Raw genomic sequence first — 9760 nt, 5'->3', positions numbered from 1 at the left:
GGTGTGAGTGGCGAAACAGGGAGGGTAGAGGGAGAGTGGGTAGGAAAGAGGGAACTGATTACAAGGAACTATATGTGACCTCCTGTGTAGCCTGTGCTTTTTCCTACACAAATGGACACTACTTTGCGACACACATCAAAACTTTATTGTCTGGACCGGAACTGAAAATAGAACAACCATAACAACATGCTGTAATAAAAGTTATATGAATGCAATCTTAGAAATCTCAGCACACACTTCTCTTTTCTTATTAGGTCAAAAACTTTCACCTGTTCACTTAAAAGAAGCACTTTATGGCTTCTCTGGCATATCTGAATTGCTATCATCACTACTTTCTTAAAATTTCAGAATGATGATCACTAAAGTTACATGTTGGGCTGATCACCTCGAGGTCAGCAGTTTAAAATTACCAGCTGCTTCGTGGGGGACAGACAAGGCTTTCTACTCCCATAAAGAGTGACAGTCTCAGAAATGCCCAGGGGCAGGTCTACCCAGTCCTGTAGGGTTGCTGTGGGTTGAAATTGACTCTCTGGCCGTAAGTTTGAGGTTTGTAAATATATATATCGAGCATTTATTGTGCTCTCAGTCATCTGTGATAGTCTGTAAAATAACATTTTTAAAAATCATGAATTAGGTGCAGGTTTATCAAGCAGATCATCAGTTTCGCACTCAACAGTTCATACATATTTGTTTTCAACACATCCATTGCAATCCTCTCAACGGACTCGGTATGCTTTCTCCTTGTGTCTCTGGTTTCTGTTCCTCCTTCTTGCCTAACCCTCTGAACGTTGACCTTGGGTAAATGCTACCTTTTTGATCTCATGTTCTCTAATGAAAGCAGCAGACTTCTGGAAAGATTTTGGAGTCTGTTTGTTCGGTTAACCACAGGAGTGGATTTAAGGGTCATGGACCTTGCGATGGGATCCTTTTCAGAGGCATTGATAGTGGTAGCTGGCACCACCTAACTCTTCTGGTGCCAGGATTGGAGAGACTGATGTCGGAGTGGCCCATTCGTACACTGGACTAATTGTTTCTATACATAGCGTCACCACTCTTGTGTTTAGGGGCCATTCAGTAAAACAAGGGTTACTTGCGCACCAGCACCTGACCAAACACCAAGGCAGCAAATACAAGGTCTTTAAGAGACAGTCAGGTAGTATGTACAAAGTCTTGGAGACAAAGTTTGGTTCTAGCTCTTGGGATACACTGTACAAAGAGGGAACAGAAGGCGCTGGACATGAAGTGATTGCATCATGCGACTTCGAACAGTTTGCAATTTAAAACTTATGAATTGCTTCTTTCGGGAATTTCCCAATGTCAATTGCCCAAGACTGATAACTGAAACCACTGATAACTGAAAGTGAGGCAGAAGATAAGGGGGGACTACGGTCAGTCCCTTGGGATTTTGCTATAATCAATGTTCGTGGGGCTGGTTTGTAACTTTGGAGTTTTCGGAAGTGAGATGCTCTGGTGGAAAGTACTAGGGGGCAAAATTGGCTTCCATGGCAGCACCAAAAGTTTATATGAAAATGTTAAAACTTTCTAATGGAAGCAGCAGACCACTGGAAAGATTTTATTCTGGCTGAATTTTGTGTGAAAGTCTTTCAGAAAACATCAGCTTTAGCTCCTGGGGTTATTCAGCACAGCCTAGATTAGGCCTGGATGAATGAGTTTGTGGGTACCTTCTCCCTCTTTTACGGGGTGGTTCTTTTCTTCCTCCTTTGTCTTTATAGACTTGGGGGCCTCTAAACCACCCCCTCCCCCACCAGACTGCTGTGTTCACTTTATCAGCCCTGCCCTCAGGAGGAAGAGCAGACTAACCAGTTAGCCAGCAGCTGTAGGCGCTGACCCTTGACAACCTCCTGGGTGTCAGAGTAGAGGGTCTCTGCAGGGGACACAGTCGTCTTTCCCTGGCCGGGGTACACAGACAGCCTGGAGGAGTCTCACTGTATCTCCAAAGGGATTGTACTAATCGCTCACCCATGCCATGCCTATAGGGAGAGCTGCAACCTTGGGGCTCAGAGCACTGAACTGGCGGATTCCAGCAATGCTGAAGAGCCTTAGAAGGTTATTTTCCACATCTTCATGTGCTTGGGCCACAGAACGAAGCACCAACCCCTTGTGTTCCTTCCAGCCTTTGTTCTTCCCATCAAGATCCAGCTCCTGATGATCCTTAAGGATGTTTGGTGGTCCAGCCTGGGATGCCCCGTATAGGTCCTAGCCTGGTCCTGCCCTGGGTCATTCTCAGCAGAAACAGACTTGTTGTGATCCCTTGGGTCTGGCCATAGAATTGTATCTCCTTGGCCTCTGTCATGTTATATTCATCCTCAGCTCAACTTCAGTCATATTACCTTGAGTTACATTCACCATTCTCAGAAGCACCCACATTTGAAAACTGGTCTGTAGGCTGCTAGTTGAAATAAAGTCCATGCCTGGGCGTTTTGAATCAGGAAGAGCTATTTGCTTCTGGAGTGCAGTGGGGTAGCTGGAGGGGACTGGTAGCACTGATCCTGACTTGTGCCGTCCACAAGCTCTCCACCCCGGGCCCCAACCTATCTCTGAAAGCAAGGACTGGACCAGGGCTTGGATGGGCTTCTCTGGGTACAGAAGCCTGCCATCATTGGTTTCATGCTTTGGCCAGGCAGGCTGAAAGGAAACTGCAATGATGAGGCAATGGATGTGAAACAGAAACCAGTACTGTTCGTTCCAGGCAGGCAGACATGAAAAGCAAGTGTTAGCATTCTTTGAGATCTCACCGTAGGCTATATTTTGTTCTGTGTTAGCCAGTCTGCTGCCATTTACTTGAAGTAGACCTTGGGAAAATCCCTTCTCCTCACTGGCCCTTAACTTCCTCATCTGCAAAGTACATCTGGGATTGGTCAAGAACCTTCCAAATGTGCTTGACACAATGGATGGCTATATAGATTGTGCTAAGAGCTGTACGAGCCCCCAATACAATGATTAAAAAAGAGAGAGAGAACCTTCCAGGTCTGACAGATGAGAGGGCCAAGAGTTTGAAGATGTGTGGGGAGGAGAGAAGAAGGGACTATGCGATGCCCACTGTGAGCCCTTGTGAGCAGAGCTTTACTGGAAGGGGAGGAGAAAGGGGGAAATGGCCTGCTCTTCAGCTGGACCTGGTCAGTTTCCTTTGTTAGAGGTGCACTTGGGGAGGGGTGTGTGACAATGGTGTTTTCCAAAGAGCATGCTTCAAAAAGTTTGTGGAAATGGCCTGAGACCAGAAAAGCTAGATGGTGCCCAGCTACCACTAGCAACTATTCTCAAACAGATCACATTAGACGGTCCTGGGTAGAGGGGTGGTGGTGGTGGAACAAAACTCAAAATCATAAAACGAGCAGACTGGTCAGATAGAGATTGGCAGAACCCCTTAATGCTTCTTAGTCACCTTCCAGGTTTGGAAATGAACTCACCCCCCATGGCCAAATAATAGGTAGTCTATAAAGCAATTGTCATGGAGTCAATTTGGACCCATAGCAACCCTACAGAACAGAGTAGAACTGCTCGCTAGGGTTTCCAACGCTCTACATTTTTACAGGAGGAGATAGCCTCATCTTTCTCCCTTAGAACAGTTGATGGTTTCGAACTGCCGACCTTAGAGTTAGTAGTTCAATGCATAACCCACTACAGCATCAGAGCTCCTTAGACAAGGCTATACTGACTGCCATCAAGTTAATTATGACTTATGGCAACTCTGTATAGTTTCTGAAACCCATCAGTTCTACTCTGTCCTATCGGGTCACCATGAGATAAGTCTACAGGGAGAATAATAACACTGGAGAGGTACACACACCATAGAATACTTGTATTGCCATCCACTTTTTTACACTGTGACCTTGTCATTTCCCTGGAAAAGACAGTCTTTCTCCGGTTTAAATCGATAGGCTAGTCTTGTGCTTGTAGCCAATAGGATGGGTAGATGTTATGCAGAGTCACTTGCGGCTCAGTCCCTTGGTTATCTTGGCTATTTCTCTCTGGAAGGAGTCAGCCTAACTGCCTGCCACCAGTGTGCTGGAAAGGCCACAGGCAAGTATTCCATAAGGCACCAGATAGATGAATTAAGCCATCTACCTTCGATCCTCTGAACTCACTCTATTTAAATACTATAGGTCAACCTCAGTTGGTAGCACCAAGAAAAGAATTGCCCAGATGATGTAGAATAATCTATGATATAGAAGACAATGATTATTGATTTAAATCATTATTTTTACTTTAACTTTGTGCGTGTGAGAGAGAGGGGGGCAGAAAGAGAGAAAGAGAGAGAGAATTGGGTGAGGGTTTACAGAGCAGATCAGTTTTCCACTTAACAATTCATACACATTTTGTTTTATCTCATGCACTGCAATTCCCACACTAGAGCATCACTTAACTCACATCCTCCTTGTGTTTCCTGTTTCCCTTCTCGTCCTTTCTTAACCCTTCTGAACACGGTCCTGGAGTGAGTGTGCCCTATTGATCTCAGATGGCTGATGATTCAAAGGCATGCATACTTCACTAGTGCTACAATTCCCCTTGTAGATCTGTTTATCGTTTGGCTGAAAACTGAGCATTGGGGTGAGTTCATTTCACAGCTTGAAGGGTGACTAAGGACCATAGTCTTGGGGGTTCCATATGTCTCTATCTGACCAATTAGCCTGAACATTTTTTAAACAAATCAATAATAAAATGTTGGGATAGTTTGTTGCAAAGCAAAATATACTAGAACTCGGTATAAGTGGGGGATTTACCCAACAGAAATCTATTCTCTCACAGTTTGGGAAACTAGAAGTCTGAATTCAGAGTGCAGGCTCTGGGAAGGATCCTTTCAGGATCTGTGGGTCCCGCATCCCTTGGAGATCTCCCGCTTGGCATCCATCTTCCCCTGGGTCTAGGAGGTTCAGAGCCCTGGGCCAAAGGACACTCTGTATTCCTACCTCTGCTTTCTTGATGGCACTGAGATACCTCTGATGTCTGCTTATTTCTCTCTCCTAGTAACAAGGTGATATAGCCCACACACCATGGAAACTTGGGGCTGTGCTCTGAATAAGAGTGGTGCATCCTACTCTAAGCCCTAACAGATGGCTGGTACACACCACGTGGTAGGGCTACATCATTCCATAACTGCCAAATTATATCTCTACATAACTGCCCATGCTAACCATGGCCCAGCCAAGTGGACATATATTTTTGAGAGACACAATTCAATGTGTGACCTTTGGTAAAGGTCTTTTCTCAGGCAGAGGACAATGTCCACGGTGTCAGGGGAGAGTGCTGACTCTGGTACCAATGAATCCCATTCCATCACCCTGCCCCACCCCACCCCACCCAACCTTGAACAAGTTCTCTCAGTGCTCCAAACGTTCATCTGCTGATCTTCACAATGGAGAGATGAGAGCCTCGGCCACACAAGTGTGTTTACTTGTGTCTCAGTGCAAAGCATGAGATCAATGGGATGGGATGGGATCTTTTTGTGATTTCTTCATGTTGAGTCAAGGGGGAAAGTGGTCACAAGTAAATCATTCCTTCTGTCTCCTGACAGTTAGCACCATCCTCCACCCCCACTACCTCCACAGGTCTTCTCCGGAGCTCTGGGTTAATTATTTTTAGGTTGTTTTCTTCACAGGGCCAATTTGGATCAAATCGTTGGCATGTTCCTTCCTCCCTGCAGAATCACTGGCTCACTCCACGGGTCGAAGCCGCTTCAGGCACTAACTATGATAGTCCGAGCAACAAGGATGCCAGGCCCAACTCTGGCCCTGCCTCCTGGTGTAGGTTGTAAGGCTTTTTTTTTTTTTTTTCCCCCCGGAACACCAGAGAAAGTTCTGGAAGATGTGGTGGGAGAAATGACTCAGAGCCTGGCTTTCAGAAATTGATTGTGCAGCCTAGACAGCACTGGGCTACAGAGAGAGGCAGCCCCCACCTGGAGTAGTCACTGGCGGGGAACAAGGCCCTGGAATTTCAGGCAGGAGGTCTGTTTATAGCTACAGCTTGGGTCAGAGGTAGAAGCCTGGGAGCCGGATTCAGGGGAAGAGTTGTCTGGAAGTGCTTCTGTAAGGCAAGCGAAGGCTTTGAGCTCACAGAAATTGGAAACCCAAAGCAGCGACTCCCAATGAAGCATTTTCCCAGCTCCCACCACTCTGTTGGGTGATTTGGTGCTGGTCTCCATAGAGTTCTGAAACTGGTGGTAAATCATATCTGTTTCAAGCCAATTCCTCTGCTTTGTCCCTCCCAGGCCTGAGACAGGGGTTTACACTCAATGAGCTGGGGGATCAGCTCTGCCAAGGCCCCACAGCATGGATCTTCTCTGAGACTCACGTCCTCGTCTGTGGAATACGGGTGGCATTCCTTCTTTCATTCCTAACAGCCAACCAGTGGTTCTGTGATAAGTTCATGTTTTAAATGACCAAAGAAACCAGTGAGTTTAATTATATATAGAATGAAAGGAGTCTTTCAAACTTAGATTCTGGTCACATATTACTTTCTTATGTACACAATGTCTGAAGTCCTAGATGCCTCATGACTGCCATAGCGATTGTAGGGCCATCCTGATTTCAGAGATGTGCAAATAGAATAAAATGTATTAACTACACACCTGTAGGGTCACTATCAGTCAGAACTGACTTGATGGCAGTGAGTTTGGATTTGTTTTTCAGTTTAACCCTAAGGGGCAGTTCTACTCTGACCTTTCAGGATCACTCTGAGACAGAATCAGGACAATAAGTAAAATTATGCCCGATGGATTCTTTGTGACTGCCTTTTGAAAAATGTTGTGGTGTAATCCACTCTTTTCCTAACCTAAGGAGCCCTGGTGGAGTCGTGCTTATGTGTTGGGCTGCGATCCTCATGGTTGGCAGTTCAAAACCACCAGCAGCCCTGAGGGAGAAAGACTGGGTTTTCTACTCCCGTAAATAGTGACAGACTTGGAAACACACAGGGGCCAGTCACTATGAGTCACCATTGACCCCGTGACAATGAGTTTGGTTGGTTCTATAACTAACCGGAGCCCTGGGGGCATCCAGCTATCTCCGCAGTTTTCCCATGGAAGCAGCCAAGACACTGAGGCCTTTCTTCTGAGGGAACTCAGGATGAATTCAAACCAACAGCTTTTAGGTCCCTAACAGGGCACCACCCAGGACTCCTAATAATGGCTTTAATGAGGATTACAGGTAAACTATTAAGCATGTTGCCTGACTCAGTATGTTAGCTAAACTGACTATAATAATGTTACTAGCAGCAGGATTATCGTATGCCCATGAGGATGATCTATGATGCACAATAAAATGATAACGATGTGTCCAAAAGTGAACCACGAACATAGAGGAACCATAGTCACATGAATGGATTTTGAGCTTTCCCTTGATTGTGGCCCTAATACAAAACCAATTAGTTCTTGTGACACAGCCCTGTCATGTGCCATAGAAAAGTGTGGTGAAGAAAGCAGATGGTACCCAACTACCAGGAAAAATAGTGTTTGAGGTCTTAAGGGCTTGTCTAAAAAAAAAAAGCAGCTATCAAACTGAGGAGTCAGCTATGTCCACATAGAAGGAGCCCTCCAGCCTGTGTGATCCAAGATTGTAAACAATAAGATCCAAACCGCAGGAGGGAATGGTTATCAGTACCTAAATTCCAGTACCTAAATTCCTAAGTACCAGTTTGGGGAACTTAGAGTGACTACATGGATGAAATCCTTGGTGAATCTCTCTTGGAATGTGAACAGCCCTGATATCAGACAAAGAGCACTATAAAGGGTCACAGAAACTGTACTTAGACTGGAGTATGCCTTGCCATTAGATCTCCCTTTGGATGCACTCTTAATTTATCCAAATTTTTAATATCGTCTTTTCCTTGGATGGAGGTCTTTCACTGTTGTTCCATTGTTGCTGAGTCCCCCTGGCTTTTGTCCTTGCTTTATGTTTTTCTACATGGGGAAGCCAGAGTTTATGAAGACGGGAACTGAAATAGTCATGACCCAGGGCACAGAAAGGGAGGGGAGGGGACATGAGAAGTCAACACTAGTGGGCCCAAGAAGGAAGAAAAAGTTCCAAAGTTGGCAACTGTGCAACCCTTCTTAAATGACTGAATGATTGAATTCTCTGAGGAGTTAATTATTGCTCAATAAAACCAATAAAAAACGTTAGCTGTCATGAGCGGCAGTCCTAAACACACTTTCATTCTAGTGTGAATTCGTTTCTGAGAGTCCTGTGTTGTGTGTTTGTCAGATAGGGAAGCATCTGGGTTCTTAACACAGAAGGCTCCTCAATAGACACACTTGGTCTGCTTTGAGGTTTTACCTCTGTCTGGAAAAAAAAGGATTCATCTGGGGAAAATCATGCTTGGAGGACATAAACCAGAGGACGTGGGACAAGAGGAGATGAGAGTGAAGAAGGCGAGTCAGAGCAGACGGGCTCAAGAAGAGAGGGAAAGCAGGCTGTGGGTTTGAGTGAAGGACCCCCAGTGGAACTGTGAGTTAAGCATTGGGGTTGCTAACTGGAGAGTCAGGGTTTAAATCCACCTCCCACAAGATGAGGCTGTCTGCTCCCACAAACATGCCCTTCCTAGGGAGCAGTTCCACTCTGCCCTCCAGGGCTGCTGTGAGTCCGAACCACATTGGTGGCAGTAGGTTTGGTTTTGCGATTCCAAGGGCTGATTCAAAGCATTAAGATGGAAAATACTTGGCATTTTACTTCCTGGTGGAAAATGAAAGAAACGCAATTCTCCACACCCTGTCCTAGGCAAGGTAAAACAAAACCCTTTAAACTTTTCCTCTGAGGAGGTGGGAGATGAGAATGCTCAGGTGCGGCTGGTGGGACTGCAGGCTTGTACCGTCACTACTATTGTGCTTCCTTCAACCAATGTGGATCGAAGTAGCCAACCATCCCTCTACTCAGTACTTACCCCAAAGGCACCAAGAACAAAACATGAACAGACTCAGGTGCACCCATGTTTATCACAGCGCTATCCACAGTAGCAAAAAGGTGGAAACCACCAAATGGATAAACTGTGGTACACCCGTACAATGGGATAGTTTGCATCTCAAAATATAAACAAACCAACAAAAAAAAACCGATTAAACTGTCCAAACACCCCAAGACACGGACGGATGTGGAAGACATGATGCTCAGCAAAGTGAGCCAATCTCACAAAGACTATGACACCATTAGTACAAAAGAAAAAAAAACAAGGAAAAATGGTTTTCACACCTAATGAAGCAGACTTTACAGACTATCGCAAGGCCAAGAGGAGAGCAGAGGTTAAGAAAAAGATGGGGCCACATACACGGGGGCTTTGGGGACACAGTTACTGTTCAGAGGAGGTGGGCTGTGCACCTGTGTTTTTTATGTTTTCCCCTGTGTCTGTGTGTTATACTTCATAGTATAAATAAGATGGATGGATGGATGGACAGATGATGATGGATAGATAAAGCTTGGATGGATAGAAAGATAGATAAAGCTTTTTACTCTGAAGGGGTATCAGGCCAAATCTTAGGGAAAGTGAAGGGGCAGGATGAAGTTAGAGGGGTGGGGTGGCGTTTTCTTGTTCCACCACTGTGAGGACCGCTCCCAGCAGGAGGCAGCTCAGGGAAAGGACACTGTCACACTGGATGGTGGACTAGTGGATTCTGGTGGAAGCCCATCCAAGTGTATTCTCTTGATCCCCCTCTCGTCCATCTCCTTTGGATGTGAAATAAGATGAACTAAACAACTTGACATACATACATATCATCCTTTAAATATTTTATTATTAAAGTATCAAAACATAACCACAG

This window comes from Echinops telfairi, unplaced genomic scaffold (assembly GCF_000313985.2).
Source record: "Echinops telfairi isolate 266 unplaced genomic scaffold, ASM31398v2 ScPeMD7_7424;HRSCAF=8462, whole genome shotgun sequence".
Taxonomy (NCBI): domain Eukaryota; kingdom Metazoa; phylum Chordata; class Mammalia; order Afrosoricida; family Tenrecidae; genus Echinops; species Echinops telfairi.
The sequence above is the reverse complement of the archived record's forward strand: the minus strand, read 5'-3'. Positions refer to the sequence as shown.